We start from the raw sequence: 17,013 nt of genomic DNA on the forward strand, positions 1-17,013 counted from the left end.
GTTCATCAACAATATCATATAATCCATGTTCATCATCTTATACAACTTAATTATTTTCTTTTTCCATAATATTTCCTACTTGACTTTCGTCATTTTCCTCTTCTAGTGGATCTTTCATGTCTACAAATCTCCCAAAGTGTCATTTTTCAATCGTTCCATATAATGATAGTTGAGGTTCCTTTGTCTTTTTTGCAACACATGATTCATTAAATTATTCTTTTCTCAAACCAACTTCTTGCATTGCATCTTGAAGAAATTGAAATGTAGTTTCTTCCCTTCTGTAAGCAACATGCTAGTGCTGTACCTAATCATCAAGCACAAAATAAATAAATAAGTAAATTAGTATAAACAATTAAAAACTAAAAAAGAAAATATTAAAATTCGATTTTATATAATAAAACTTACCTGAACCTGAAAATAAATCCAAAACCCAATCTCCTTCATTTGAACATAAATCTATAAGATAATTAATCAGTGCCTGCGGTCTTTTTTAAATGTTAACTATCTCTCTTTTTGCATCTTTATCCTCATATGTTATCTTTCTTATGACAACATCATGAACGATTCATTGGCTATGACTCTTTCCATCTACTCAATTAAGACGAACAGGTTTATAGAAATCATATTGTGTCCAACATTCAACATGAATGAAGTCACAATCACTTATAATATAGGTTTTAAAATTGTATTTAAACTACTTGCACACGAATTCTAAGAACATTAAATAAATAATAGCGAGAACATAAAACATAAAATAGATATACACAAATATTTTCCCCTAGATCCTAAAAACAGGAATACTAGATTGATTTTTCATCATATTCCTTTCAATGTTACAATACATATATATACATGTCGAAGCATCCATAAACCTCAATCCATTAACCCTGGATTAGAACATAACCGTAGTTTCCTTGATGAAATCTATAAAATACAATGGGAAGAAAACCATCATGACCAAAACCATGTGCAGAACCCATGCATAAAACCGTAGGTAGGTCCACCCACCTAATATAGGGTCCAAAAAAAAATTGGACTCTATATTAGTTGAGAGTGTCTAGAGAGACCATTCAAATGACAAATCTAACTTTCGACCGCATACCTGGACCCGTCTTTCCACTTTCTTTGAATACAGACCACAAAAAATTATGTACATATAGTTAGGCGTGTTTACAAGGAGGCCAATTTATCACAAAATGTCATAGCATCGTCCAAAACACAATGCCGTACTCTGTTCTCATAGCCAACCCGACCACTAACTTTCTTATGGAAGGTCCCATAAAAGAAACATATATCTATAATTGACTTCTCTATAATTTATCATTTTATATTATTTGATAAAATTAATTTAAACAAAATAACTTTTTTTATAAATAAAAACATAGATTGAATAAATTATACTTACAAGATAAGATGTTTAAAATACATGAACCCATTATCCCATTCTCTAAAGAAAAAAATAGATATTTAACATGGAGTCGAATTGGTGGAGAAGTGTCACTAGTTAATAGTGTTTAGAGAGACCATTCAAACCATAATGATGATCTCATATCTCATAGTTGGGATCGACATCCGAATTTCTTTTAGTACGAGCCACAAAAGAAATATGTGCATATAATTATCTATAACCTCATAGTCAACTCGAGCTCCGACTTTCTTCTAGAAAGGCCCACAAAAGAAACATATGTGTCTATAACTTATTATTTTGTTTTTTCACATAACATATTATTTAAAAATAAATTTATAAAACTGTGTGTGTGTGTGTGTGTATATATATATATATATATATATATATATATATATATATATATATATATACGCACTTTTAAGTATCTAAATATACTTAATATTTTAGAATCCATTCTCTAAAATTGTAAGTTAAATAAATAATTTAAAATTTAAAACAATATTGACTTAGAATGCTTCCATGGAGTATTGTAGATAGAGCCAACTTGATTGGGGACTGTCAACAACCAAGAGTGTCTAGAGAGGCCATTCAAAACACAATTTCTACTTCCGATCTTTCAACTTGTTTTTAGTAGGGACCACAAAATAAATATGTACACATAGTTGGGTGTGTTTACAACGAAGCTAATTTGTGGCAAAATGTCATACCACCATCCAAAACCAAATGCCAACCTCCGATCTCATAGCCAGTTTGACTATTAGCTTTCTTCTGGTAGGGCCCACAAAGCAACATATATGTACAATTGGCCTTTTTATAATTTCATATTTTGTTTTTTTCATATTACAGATTATTTGATAAAACTAATTTAAGACAATTTTTGTATTTTTTTTTTGTTATCAATAAAAACATAATTTGAATAAATTATACTTATAAAATATAATGTTTAAAAGATTGGAAGAAGTCATGTCATTCTCTAAAGAAAATAGTGAAATATTGAAGCTAGAGCTGAATTCGTTGGGGAGTGTCAGTAGTCGGCAGTGTCTATAGAGACTGTTCAAACCACAATATAACCTCCGATCTCATAGTCAGGGCCAACCACTGACTTGATTTCAATAGGATCCAAAAAATAAATATGTGCATATAGTTGTGCATAACCTCATAGTTAGCCCGACACCTATGTTGTTTCTACAAAGGCCCACAAAACAAACATATGTGTTTATAGTTTATTATTTTGTTTGGTCACATAACATATTATTTAATAAATGTAATTCAAAATAATTTATTCTCTTATCAATAAAGAAACAAATTCAACAAACTATTTTTACATCGTAAGGGGTTTCTCTGTGAAATGTACTCCGAGTGTGCCATTTTGTACTGTTTTTGAGTTGTTGATTTAATGTGTTAGATGATTAAACAGATTCCCTCCATTGGATATCATAGGTGGTTATAGTAAGTTTGTTACAAGTGGTTACAGTAATGACGGTCTGCAACAACTCAAGATTATGAAGTATGGTATACATGTATGTAAAGAATTGGTTGCATGTGCTTTAGGCTCTTCGTACATGGCTACATTGAGCATTGTGTGGATTGCCTCTTTAGCCTCCTTCCTTAGCTGAGTGACCTCCATGGCCCCCTTTTGGGCCTCCACGCTCAAGGTTACCACGACCCTGTGCATCGAAGTGAATGAAATTCTAGCTATGGTTAAGACCACTTTGGCCAAGACAAAATCTGACTGTGAGTTAATGGGGTGACCCTGGGCACCCTTGACCTTGTCGTTGTGGGGCCTTGTTTGGGCCTTAACTGTGGCTATTCAACAGCACAAAGGGCATGACATGCAGATTAGGTTTATGGTAGTGTAGACATAGGAAGGGTTCACTCATGGGAATTACCTTGGGTATAGTGGTGGTTGCCATGTGTTGCTAATTGATATGGACATTGCGAGGATAGGCGGAGCATTTCAAGAGACCCTGGGTGGAGCAATTGCATTCATCTAGAGAATAGAGGAAATACATGTGGCAATGAGTCACGAGGACAAAAGAGTTGCAGAGGAGATGGTACAAGCCCTCTACCTAGATGTAATGGAGGAAATACCTATCCTTCTCGCAATGACTACACTTTGACTTGGCCTTCTCCTTCTCCTCCCCAACTTCTTTCCACACTTACATCTCTTCCATCATGTTTTTCAGTTCTCTGTCTTTGTTGTTTCACCAATTTCTTCACTATGGATTTTTTCTTTTTACTAATCCTCCTAGCATTTGAACTCTGTTGAAGGTAGGTACACAGGCAATATGGATATTCGAATCGTGTTCCCTTACTTCACAGACTCGAAACAATTAAGAACAAGTAACAAACCTTGTCACCGGGAACCCTTTCAAGCCTATTGTTAGTCAACCATTTATAGGTGTAAAGGGAACAAGAAAATAGGCGAGTTGATCTGGTCCTACCAGTTTCAATACCACATGATCTGGTTAGGTGAGACACTTCTATGTTGTTTCTTTGCATAGGGATTTTATATGATCAAAATGAATTAGAAGGTCATCCACGTAAAGTAGTATTGATAAAAGGTGAGATAATAAATGGAGAAAATAAAGATATTTATTTTTTTAAATAAAAAAATTAATTTGCAATTTCCTATATTTTAAAAGTTTGTTTAAAATTGGAAAGTATAAAATTTTATATCAATATTCTAATTAATCTATTACAAATTAGTGAAAAAGATTTATTTTTAAAGGAAGTGAGTTGTTAAATATCTAATTTATTTAAACCAAAGATTTATATGAAAATTTTCACTTTAAAATGAGATTTGTTTATCTAATAATTTATTTATATTTATCTTGTATTTTTATAAATTTAAAATATACAGAAGATTTTTTACCAAATTATTTGTTGTTTAAGTTTTTGTGTTGTATTTTGTTTTAATTGGTAGTTTAAAATTACCTTAAATTGTGTTGGTGTTGTCTATAGCAAAAATGATATATCAGGGCAAAAATTTTATATGTATTTTCGATGGAAAAAATCATGTCATGGCCAAGGAACTAGTGGACCAAAGTTAAGACATTTTCTTTTAAAAGAAAATATTAATTAAAAATAATGTTTCAATGTGAACCATAAATTAATTATTTCAATTTCCATATTAAGTATTAAGTATAAAGAGAAATAAATTGAATGTAAAAACTTTCGTACCATCATGTACTGTTTTTGAGTTGTTGATTTGATGTGTTAGATGATTAAACAGATTCCCACTGTCGGATATCATAGGTGGTTATAGTAATTTTGTTACAAGTGGTTACAGTAACAACGGTCTGCAACAACTCAAGATTATGAAGTATGGTATACATGTATGTAAACAATAGGTTGCATGCACTTTAGGCTCTTCCTACATGGCTATATTGAGCATTGTGTGGATGGCCTCTTTAGCCTCCTTCCTCAGTTAAGTAACCTCCATGGCCCCCTTCTGGGCCTGCACGCTCACGGCTACCACAACCTTGTGCATTGAAGCGAATGAAATTCTAGCCGCGGTTAAGACCACTTTGGCCGAGACAAAATCCGACTTTGTGTTAATGGGGCGACTGTGGGCACCCTTGAACTTGTTGTTGGGGTGCCTTTTCTGGGCCTTAACTGTGGCTTTCCAACAACACAAAGGGCATGACATGTAGATTAGGGTTCTGGCAGTGCAGACATAGGAAGGGTTCACTCATGGGAATTACCGTGGGTAGAGTGGTGGTTGCCATGTGCTACCAATTGATATGGACACTGCAAGGATAGGTGAAGAATTTCAAGAGACCCTGGGTGGAGCTATTGCATTCATCTAGACAATAGGGGAAATACATGTGACAATGAGTCACGAGGACACAAGAGTTATAGAGGAGATGGTAAAAGCCCTTTACCTAGAGCTAATGGAGGCAACACTTATCCTTCTCGGAACGACCAAACTTTGACTTGGCCTTCTCCTTCTCCTCCCCAACTTCTCTTCACACTTACATCTCTTCCAACATGTTTTTTAGTTCTCTATCTCTGTTGTTTCACCAATTTCTTTGCTATGTATTTTTTCTTTAAACTAGTCTCCTCCTAGCATTTGAACTCCATTGAGGGTAGGTACACAGACAATATGGGGATTCGAACCGCGCTCCCCTACTTCGCAGAATCGAAACAATTAAAAACAAGTAAAAAACCTTGTCATAGGGAACCCTTTCGAACCTGTTGTTAGTCAACCATTTATAAGTGCAGAGGGAATGGAAAAATGTTCGAGTTGATCTAGTCCTACCAGTTTCAATACCACATGTTCTGTTTAGGTGAGACACTTCTATGTTGTTTCTTTGCATAGGGATTTTATATGATCAAAATGAATTAGAAGGTAGTCCACGTAAAGTAGTATTGATAAAAGGTGAGATAATAAATGGAGAAAATAAAGAGATTTATTTTTTTTTAATAAAAAATTTTATTTGCAATTTTCTATATTTTAAAAGTCTCTTTTAAATTGGAAAATATAAAATTTTATATCAATATTCTTATTAATCTATTACAAATTAGTGAAAAAGATTTATTTTTAAAGGAAGTGAGTTGTTAAATATCTAATTTATTTAAATCAAAGATTTATATGAAAATTTTCACTTAAAAATGAGATTTATTTATCTAATAATTTATTTGTATTTATCTTGTATGTTTATAAATTTAAAATATAAAGAAGAATTTTTACCAAATTATTGTTGTTTATGTTTTTGTGTTGTATTTTGTTTTAATTGGTAGTTTAAAATTACTTTAAAATTTGTTGGTGTTGTTTATAGCAAAAATCATATATCATGGAGAAAATTATAAATGTATTGTCTATGACCAAGGAACTAGTGGACCAAAGTTAAGAAGTTTTCTTTTAAAAGCAAATATAATAAAAAAAAATGTTTCAATTTTCATATGAGAGAGAGAGAGAGAGAGAGAGAGAGAGAGAGAGAGAGAGATAGAGAGAGAGAGAGAGAGAGAGAGAGAGAGAGAGAGAGAGAGAGAGTCAATATCCATGTTGAGAAAAATATTTCAATGCCAATTATATAATTAAAAAATCTTATGGTTAAAAAATATTATGCTGAATAGGTCAAAATCAAGGAAATGTTGATTTTTTTTCTATATCTATCAAAAGAGATGAAATTTTTCAAGATTTAAACCTCCTTTTGAATGTGACGCTTGAGAAAAGATTTGAACTGTGAGAGATTTGATCCTTCTCAACACTTAGTAGATCCAAAACTAAAATAAATATAAACTATTAATATTAGCAATTACACCAAATATTGCAAAGGGAATGGCGTAAGGCAGTAGCGTATGTCAACTACAACATTTGGAGAAAAAATCAAGGATGTGATTAATAATAAAAAATCGTAGCAACAATCCAACCAAACAATTTGAAATTCAATCTTAGCAGAGATGACCCATTTGAGTCTAATTTCCTTCAGTGTTAATTTCTAAACATCCACTAAGAACATGCCATGTCTTGTCTGCCTCCAAAACTGGCAAATTTTTCACCCATTTCTCATCCTCTTTCTCCCATATAAATGTCTCAACTTTCCCATTTGGGGATCTGTGCTTGCTAGATATTTCAAGCTTGGGTTTTGCTAAAGTAAGGGTATTGCCAACTGAGTCACCACTATATGCTATTATCCGAAATGGGTTACCATTATATGAAGTTACCCTAACTAGGTTACTTCTATATACATTTATCTAGACTGGGTCGTTGTTGTATCCAATGACTTTAATGTAGTGCTTGGCTAAGAACAACATTCTATGTCAACTTTAGTGCCTATTGAATCCCACCTCTTGATTTCATATTATCACCATGTACTGGGCATTGCTTGAAGCACATTTACTTTCAGATCTTCAGCCTTCATTTGAAATATCTGCATCCTTCATTGATGAGCCCTACAATATAATCCAAATGAATGAAAATTACTATTACAAAGACAAATGAGGTCTGTATGTTCTTGTAAGTCTTGTTACATTCAATATGTATGCTCAGAGTAATTCATTGGATTGTAGTCGTATAAGTTCTGAAAATATTTGTCATTTTGCAAGTGAATCCAAAGCAGGTTAGGTCATATATTTGATTAAGAGGAGATTTGTTCAATATGATAGCAACACATGGCTACAACCAAGATTTTGTTATGGGATTGAATATCACTCTAGATAAGATCACGTCATTCGTTTGAATTCCCATCCTCTATATGGGGTACCCGAACAAAACAAAGAGAAGGAATATTCTTTAGGAATTCCTCCTCTCTCATGGGCATTCCTTCTCTCTCATGGTATTGGAAATTCCAAATCTCGTTGAAGATGAATTCATCATGCAAAATCCCACTTCAGAATATGCAACAATTATGGAATCAAATGTTTTTTAGGATTGTGATACCATGTATAGAGCATGTTAGCTTATCATTTTTTCACATTTTTTTATGACACAAAGTGGAGTTTGTAGACTCCTTTCATCCTAGGATAAGAATTCTTAACCCTAACCATCTACAATGTGTCTTCATTGATCATAAAAGTGTAACACTATTTTTCCAAAGATGTCAAACATGGTGGCCCATTACCATGTGCATACTGTAAATTGAAGAACTTGGTGTTTCATTCCCATGTGATTTGTAGTTGAAGTTTATGATTTTTATCATAGAATTTTAGCAGTGATGTTGAACATACTCCAAGCGAATGCTCCAAATGATAGTAAGCAGCAAAAATACAATAGTTTATCTTTGCATGCCTTAAAAAGGAAAAACATACCTTATGTGTAGTTAATAATTTGAGCATAACTCGATAGTGACTACCCCCTATTTTATGGCTTAGTAATTAATAAATTTGGAAATATTAATTCATTAATGAAAGTCAAATTAGTTTGAATTTAGAGTTCTTATTAAATCAGTGCAATGTGGCAAATTGTGTTTTGTTGCATTGACTTGGAATGTGATCTGTATATTGCATTGAATTGGAATGTGATCTGTATATATTCATAGTTTGTAGATAAGAGGACACTCAATCGTTGTGTCAAAAAGATGACATTATTGTCTCTTTCCCTACACATTCTTGTGGCTTCCACAACAATCTCACTTCTCCTGGGGCTTGTATTGAGTATGTAAACCCTATTCACTTTGGTAGTCCTATTAATTCCTTCTTTTTTTAATTGAATCAATTGACCGGATAGAAAGCTCATGCTCTTCAATTCATTCATAGAAGAGATTCCCCACATATGATGATTATGGGTGTACAAACACCCACTAATAGAAATACATCTCTCGTACAATGCACTTCTCACATGTGCCCAATTACAACACATTTGCATGTCAATCTCAACCACAAAGAGTATTGGAGAGTGAAAATCCTATCACAAACTTCAATTACATGATGAATTACAATGATTGGAATATTGTTTCTAAACATCCAAAGTTCAACAACTTGGCCCAAATTTTCACCTTCAACTACAAGCCACTTCATCCATATGCATCTCTGAGTAAGTAACTCAATCCTTTTCCCTTATCTTTTCACACTTCACTATTTTTGACAACACCTTATCAATTTTTTATTTAATACTAATAAGTTAAGATATCCCCGATATTGTTTATGTCTTTGATGTGGCCTTTATAGATGACAATGCATTGTTTTGGGTAATCAAATACTACAATGATATGTTTTTGGAAGTTGAACCAATGGGGAATGTCGAGTCTGAATTGTTTCTTCAGAAGGATAAAAACAAACATTCAATCTAAAATAGAGGTCAGGGTTCCCTTGAAGAATCTACTTCTATGGCTAGAAATCACTTCATCTATACTCTTTTTTCATATGCTATTGACTTACAATGTTTTATTTGCAACATTTTGTGCACTTGCTAGTTATAAGACATTTAACATTTACTTTATAACATATCAACTCATGATAAACCTCATCATAGACCTCATTTAAGTCGTTTATAGGAAATAGTAATAATAACAACATTGAACCTAAACTCTTTGTTGAATTGGCTGAGTGTTAGTAGTCGGGAGTGTTTAGAGAGACCATTCAAATGAAAATGCCAACCTCTGATCTCATAGTGGGGGCCGACCTTCGACTTTCTTTTAGTAGGAGCCACAAAACAAATATATGCATATAGATACGTGTGTTAACAACAACCACCTCTGACCTCATATTCAACACGACCTTCGACTTGCTTCTACGAATCCCCAAAAAACTAACATATGTGTCTATAATTTATTATTTTTCCTTTTTTACATAAAATATTACTTAATAAATTTAATTTAAAATACTTTATTCTTTTATCAACAAAGAAACAAATTCAAAATTTTTATTTTGTAGGACATTTATTTAAAGCAATTTTAAAGAAAGATTATTATGCTTCTTATCTAAAAGTTTAAGATAAAAAATCCAAAAAATACCTACAAATAAAAAGAAAATTAGGATTAAAATAATTAAAAGATAAGGACCCACCAAACCTCTTCTAAATTATAAAACAATTTGAATATGGTTCATAAATTACAAAACTGAAAACAAGTAACTTAAACATTAGTTGCAACTTCAAGACTTCTTGAACCTCTAGCTGTGCCAAGCTGGATCAGAGCTTGACCTTTTCCTTATGATTCTTCTACAAAAAGCCACCAATCTTGACCAAAAAATCTATCCCTACCTCAACTACTGGTTTCCTTTGACTCCAAAGAAAATGAAAGATATGAAATGGAGATAGAGGCCCCTATAAAAACTCGTGTACATGACACTTGAATGTAAAAAGAATATAAAAAAATTGCATATACAGGTCTGCTAAAACGCAAACATGCATCAACTTTTGGCATCGCAAACCATCACGCTCAACTGAGCTCAGACTTATCTTCTTCTCAAGATATTTGTTTATGCCAATAGAAATCCAAGGCCCCCTGCCTATCTAAAACAACATGATGTGCAGTTGGAGCCACCACCCTACTCACAAGTCTTTTGGAAATGAAAATATCCCTATACTCTCGACTTCCCATGTTTTAGAGTAAATCCCAGGAAATATTCACCATAATCGCTACAAAAAATCATGGAATTAGGGTCGACAAACAATTTAAAACTAGAACATATGGAATTTGCTTTGGCACCTTACCCACACAACTTCTACAAATGCAAATATGGGTCAACTTGCGACCTAGAATTGGTTAGTCAATATTTTTTTATTCCTACAATATTGCATCCAAACCAACGAAAATTGAGCCAAAAATGCATTTAACACTTCTGACCCCTAGAACCGACTTTTCTGACAAAAAGACTCAAAAAATTTCTAGGTTTTTGCCACTAGAATCTAGTAATCTTCTTACCTAGACAAGTCTTATGCTCTAAATTATAAAGCCTCACCTACAAGTTCTACGAAACAACGAACCTTAGAACTCCAAATTATACACAATGACCATTAAACTAGAAATTAATGTTCATACATTCACCTGTCAAATTGTCATCAAGGAAGTTAGCAAACCTATGTCCTTCCACATAGCCAAACAATTTCAGCCTTTCATACAAAAATCTTACTTCTCGCATCACCGAAGTAAAAAAAACTCACCTAGTAACATGGTAATTTTGAAAATGAGAAGTAAAGTAAGAGACAAAAAATCCAGCCTCAATGAGAGCCACAACACCAAGAAAAAAATAAAACAGCCACTTTGAACAACAAAAATAGATAAATCTACTTCTTCATGATCCATTAGCCATAATAATAAATTATCCACCAACACTCTTAAAATGAAATTAACACAACCAGAGCTCAAATAAACTAACTCCAAGCTATACGAAGATTGGCCCTTCCATATACCTACACTATCAAATCTGATCTACCGTGCATGGTAGGATGATGTTGACCGTCGAATTCTAGACCCAGGGATGTGGGGGCACGCTAACACCACACCAAAATTTCAGCCAAAAACCTAATGCTAACTATGGATATTTGAAAATTTTCACTAGCATGGACTAACTAATAGCTTTGAACCGATCATACATGTCAATGCATAAGAAATGACATAATAATTTATTTTTTTTATAAAAAGTTATACAAATTTTGACATATTAAAATATAAATAATATAAGAAATAATTATTATTTGATAATGTTAACTCATATTGTTATCCAAATTTTTATTTAATTATTTTAATTATTTTAATCTTTATAATTATCTTACATAAATATCTTGTGAGTGTTATTTGAGAAAAAATGGGGTGCTACCACTATCCCACTTGGTTATGTGATTGGGGGATGTGGCAGCATGCCTCCATAGTGGATATCAAAGGTTTCATTTAGCACATGACAACACCACTTTGGAAACCCACACCATGGCTATTAAATACATTTTCAACCCTTGCCGGTCACATCTTCCTTGACTCGAACCTAATTCTCTAGCTTCTATGTTAGAATTTCTCTTGTATGAATCATCACTCTCTACAAATTCCAAGCATGTCAACTTTAATCGTGGTTCTAGCACTCCATAGTATTAATGATGTCGATTTTTGGAGAATTATATTCCATGGGAATTACCAAAAAGCAATTATTGGGATGTTCTTTTGCTTCATCTCCTTGTAAATCACGAGACCTTGCTAGGTGAGGATCAAAAGACTTTGGTCTGTGATCTGAAAATGAAACTACTTGTATTTGATGTTCAAGGTATTCATTTCCGTTAAATTATATGTGCAAACTGTTTTACATGTCTTACAATTGAAACAAAGTGTTTTTGGTAAATTTATGAGTCTTATGTGTGAAGGAGTGTTATTTCCTTTTACTGTTTAGCATATTAAATCTGAAAAACACAGCAAGTTAAAATCACATAATATAACACAGCAGCTAATAAGGCAGCTCACCCCTCCTAGGCTACATATTCCGGGTCCAAGGCCCCCAAATGGGCATGTCCTTTCTCTTGTTAGATGCTCAAATTGGTTATACAGTGATAAGAAAGCCTAAACATGCAAAATAAGCTATGGAAATGAGTTCAGAACAAAGAGAACAGTAAATAATGGCTTTTGTTTCACCTCCAATGGTTAACCATAGCCCAATATAGCTCCAACACTCATAGGCCCTGATGGCCCTCCAAGCTTCTCTGTGGAAAAATTACCTGAAGATCAGCTCTTGGCTCTACAACCTCTACCATTAGCTCTAGAATGCTCGGAATACTAAAAATAAAAAATAAAGAATCACTAAAAAAGGTTCTCCCTAGTGAAAGTTATGACCAACTGAAGTTTTGTCCAAGTTGGCCTAAGAAAACTCCACTAAAATTGGCGTAACTGCAGTTAACCCTGCTAAAATTGGCAAAAGCGCCTAAAAAGGCGAACTCCGCTAAGCTGATCACCAAATGCTAACCGTAATTTTTGGTTTCAACGATGCGCATGTGATCGCAATCTCTGGGAGGTTAACGTTTGTTAAGGCTGGCGGTTAGGGAACCGTAACCTCCGGCGGAACTACATGATGTGACCGAAACCTTCAATGATAGTCATGGTTTGGGTTGGCAGGTGGTTAACAAACTACCGGCTGACCATGGCATGTGACCTATTGGGACCGCGGGCGGTCTACCACCAACAGCATACGGTTAACACCTTAAATATCACCCCCACCCCTATTATGCTAAGAACTAATGTGTAGGTGGGCCGGTCGGGCCTGTGGGCTGCTGGCCACCCGACTTGTGGTCGATTCCTGCGAACAAACAAAAAAGTTTCCACTGTAAACCTGCAGCCTTGGGGCCATGTGGCGGCCTCCGGGTAGGCCACATGGCATCCATCAATTGGTCAGCAGAGAATATTTTGTGGAATATTCCAAGGAATATTCCCAAAATATTCTTTTTATAATATTTGCCAAAGTGAAAAGTCAATCCTGGTCAAGTTGATTTTTGAAGGAAACTGTAAACTTCAAACTTGAATAACTTTCACATATAGTGTCAGATTTGAGTGTCATTCATGGCTACAAGATCGTATTGACGAGGCCTATCCTGTCGTTCTGGTTTCAACCAATTTTGAGCATTCCAATTTTGAGTATTTTCTTCACTTAGACCATGATCACCTGATCACACCTCCCAAATGGGAAGCTTTTGGACCCAAAAACCTTCAATTACCTATTAAGAAGGTGAGGGTGCAGCTCCCTCACCTTTTCCACCTCCATCCACTTTGCCTTACTCGGTTTGCCGCCTTTAAGACCAACTCGAACATAATCAAAATTTCCCCTCCTCGAAGTGCATGTCCTTCTGCCAAGGATAGCATCCTCTTTCATCTCATCCAAAAATTCTAGCAAGAAATCATCTATGGAAGGCAGCTGAATGTCATTTTCACAATCAGAAATTAAAGGAGGTTCATACAAACGTAAATTTTCCACATTCACAACAGAATACATTTGCATATATGAAGGCAAATCTAGTTGAAAAGCATTATTTCCAACTTGTTTAAGGATCTTGAATGGACCATAATGAATAAGCTTTAGCTTTTTACCTTCTCCTTGCATTCTTTCCTTACTAATATGCAGCCATACCTCATCTCCTTCTTGAAACTTATGATCAAATCTATGTTTATGATGTCTCTCCTTCTACTTGCCTTGACACTTTTCAAGTTTTTCTTGAACTTGCTGATGTATGAGATGAATTCTTTGAATGAACATGTGAGCTTTGTCAATGTCACTATGCCCATCAATGGAAACATCCTTCTCAGGAATGAAATCTAAAGGTGACTTAGGCAAATACCCAAAACAAGCTTCAAAAGGTGAGGTATTTGTAGAAGAGTGCTTGGCCCGGTTGTAAGCATGATGAATGTAATGCAAGTGCTCATCCCAAATCTTAGGATGCTTTCTGCAATAACCTCTCAAAATATGTACAATGGTTCTATTCACTACCTCTGTTTGGCCATCTATTTCCGGGTGGAAAGCAGTACTCTTCTTCAACTTGGTGTCCATCATCTTCCATAGATTGGGCCAAAAATTCCCAACAAATCTAGAATCCCTGTCACTAACAATAGAAGTAGGCAAGCCATAATGAATCCATACATGTTGAAAATGTAAATTAGCAGTTTTTTTAGCAGTTATAGTTTTCTTACATGGCATAAGAATACACATCTTGCTGAATCTATCAACTACTACATAAAGATAATCATGCTACTTTCTAGGTAATGGTAGACCTTCTACAAAATCCATAGAAACACTTTCCCATGGTTTAGAAGGTATCAGCAATGGTGTATATAATCCAAGCTTCCTATTTCTAGGCTTGCTTTTAGCACATAATGAACAACCTCTAATGAAATGTGAAACACTATCTACCATGCACGGCCAATAACAATACCTCTGTAAATGTGCCACCATTTTGCTTACCCTAAAATGTCTAGCAATAAGAGAAGAATGAGCTTCTCTCATGATACTTAGTCTCTCTCCCTGTGGTATACATAACTTGCCCATATGAAACAGCAAGTTAGCATACACATCCTTAAAATCAACATCTGATGCATACTGTTCTATGTAGCTCTCATGTACAATAGAATCATTCTTAAATAAAGTAGTAGCACTAATAATAGGCCTTGAAAGCATATCAACAATTTATTGAAAATACCTTTCTTGTACCTTATTACCAAGTGAAATTGTTGTAGGAAGCCCATCCATTTGAAATGTCATGATTGCTGCAATTTACTTTGCGATTGCAAGTACGGTAGATGCTGATGGTCAGTATGAACAACTATTTCTTTGCCCATCAAATAGTGTTTCCACTTTTTGATGCTTTGTACCAATGCATCAACTTCTTATCATATGTAGGATAATTCACAACAACACCATTAAATGTCTTAGAATTAAATGCGATAGGCTTACCATGCTGTAAGAGAACTGCACCCATGGCATAATCACTAGCATCGGTCTGAATCTCGAATGGCTGACTCAAGTCTGGTAATGCAAGAACTGGAGCTAAATTTATATTTTCTTTCAAAGACTCAAAAAATTTATGTTTCTTGCATCCCCATTGGAAAGCACGCTTCACACTTGTCACTGCATGCATAGGAGCTGCTATGGCAGAGAAGTTAGAAATAAACTTCCTCCAATACTGAGCTGCACCCAAAAAACTTCTTACCTCTGTAATGGATTTGGGAGTAGGCCAATTCACAATAGCTTCTACCTTAGAAGGATCAATTCTCAAAGCACCTCCTCCTACTATGTGTCCCAAATAAACCAAAGAAGTCTTTCCAAATTCACACTTTGACATTTTAAGAAATAACTGATTTTTCTTCAAAATATCAAGTACTTTCTTAACATGCATGACATGCTCTTCTCTAGTCTTGCTGAAAATTAAGATGGCATCTAAGTAGAAAATAATGAAATCATCAAGAAAAGGATGTAAGACATCATCCATTACCCGCATGAAAGTTGCAAGTGCATTGCTTAAACCAAACGACATAACAAGTCACTCAAAGAGTCCTTGTTTGGTTTTAGAAGTTGTCTTCCAAATGTCACTTTCTTCAATTCTAACTTGATGATAACCATTACGTAAGTCTAACTTAGTGAAGTATTTAGCATCTTTCAGCTGATCTAACAATAGTTCTATATTTCTCTAGAATCAACACTATCGTTGACCCACATGACGAAGTTCTTGGTCTTATGAAACTTTTGACCAACAAGTATTTAATTTTCTTCTTTATTTCAGCATTCTCCATGATAGACATGCGGTACATGCCTATGTTAGGATTTCATGCTGAATCTCCCTTTTTGGAGGCAAACCTGTTGGTTCCTGAAACATCTCATGATGTGCATCAATGACATCATATAAATCCGATTTAAGCTTGGAATCAGAATTTTCAAATGACTCATGATTCACGTCAACCTTAGGCTTAATCATAAGAAGTACAAAACTCTTACTTGAATTAACTAGCATTTTCACTTGTCCCGCATTTACCATCACTATATTTTCCTTCTTGCGATGTGCTCTGACAATGTACTCCTTGCCATCTTTGAAAAGATGATATTTATTTCCTTGGTGATGGAAGATCACTTTCCTGTCAAATAACTAAGGACTTCCCAAAATAATTCTTGATATATCGAGAAGTACTACATCAAGTTCAGCTGTGTCAATAAAGTGTGCAGTGATTGCAAAGCGCAATATGCACTTTCTTGAGACTTGTAAGTTTGCATCCTTGCATATCCACCCAAGTGGATAAGGATTTGGATGTGGAATGGTCTGAAGTTTAAGCTATTTGACCAAGTCTTCTGATATGAGATTTGCTTGTGACCCACTGTCAAACAGTGTGTCAATTTTTGTATGTTTTGAGACTACCCTCACATGGAAAAATTCAATTCTTTCTTCCTCATTAGGAGCTTGTACATGGCAATTTGAAGTATTAGTGCTTGATTTAGTTTCAGTTTCCTTTCCCTTCATACTGTTCAAAACCATGGCTGCAATTTTGGTTTCATCCCCGGAATCATCACCTAAATCTCGAGGTGTAGTTGTAGTAACTATACTTTTCTTCTTTCCTTTGTTTTTGTTAAATTGATTTCTTTTCTCAGGATAATGTTTCCAACAAATTTTCTCTTCATGGCCTTCTTTTGAACAATGTTTACATATCGCTTTCTCACCCTCCTTTTTGATAGATGCATTCTTTTTGCCTTTTTTCTTAAAGGTTTTC

The 17,013-nt window shown here is 34.4% G+C and overlaps 1 pseudogene; it reads right to left on the reverse strand.

Annotated features, from left to right (window-relative positions):
* Nucleotides 1-2,876: 2,876 nt before the first annotated feature.
* The window catches only part of LOC149158556 (uncharacterized), a 146,738-nt pseudogene continuing 132,601 nt past the window's right edge, over nt 2,877-17,013 (reverse strand).

Source organism: Pinus tabuliformis, chromosome 5_2, assembly GCF_031772625.1.
Source record: "Pinus tabuliformis cultivar Carrire ecotype Pingquan chromosome 5_2, CPIR1, whole genome shotgun sequence".
Lineage (NCBI taxonomy): Eukaryota > Viridiplantae > Streptophyta > Pinopsida > Pinales > Pinaceae > Pinus > Pinus tabuliformis.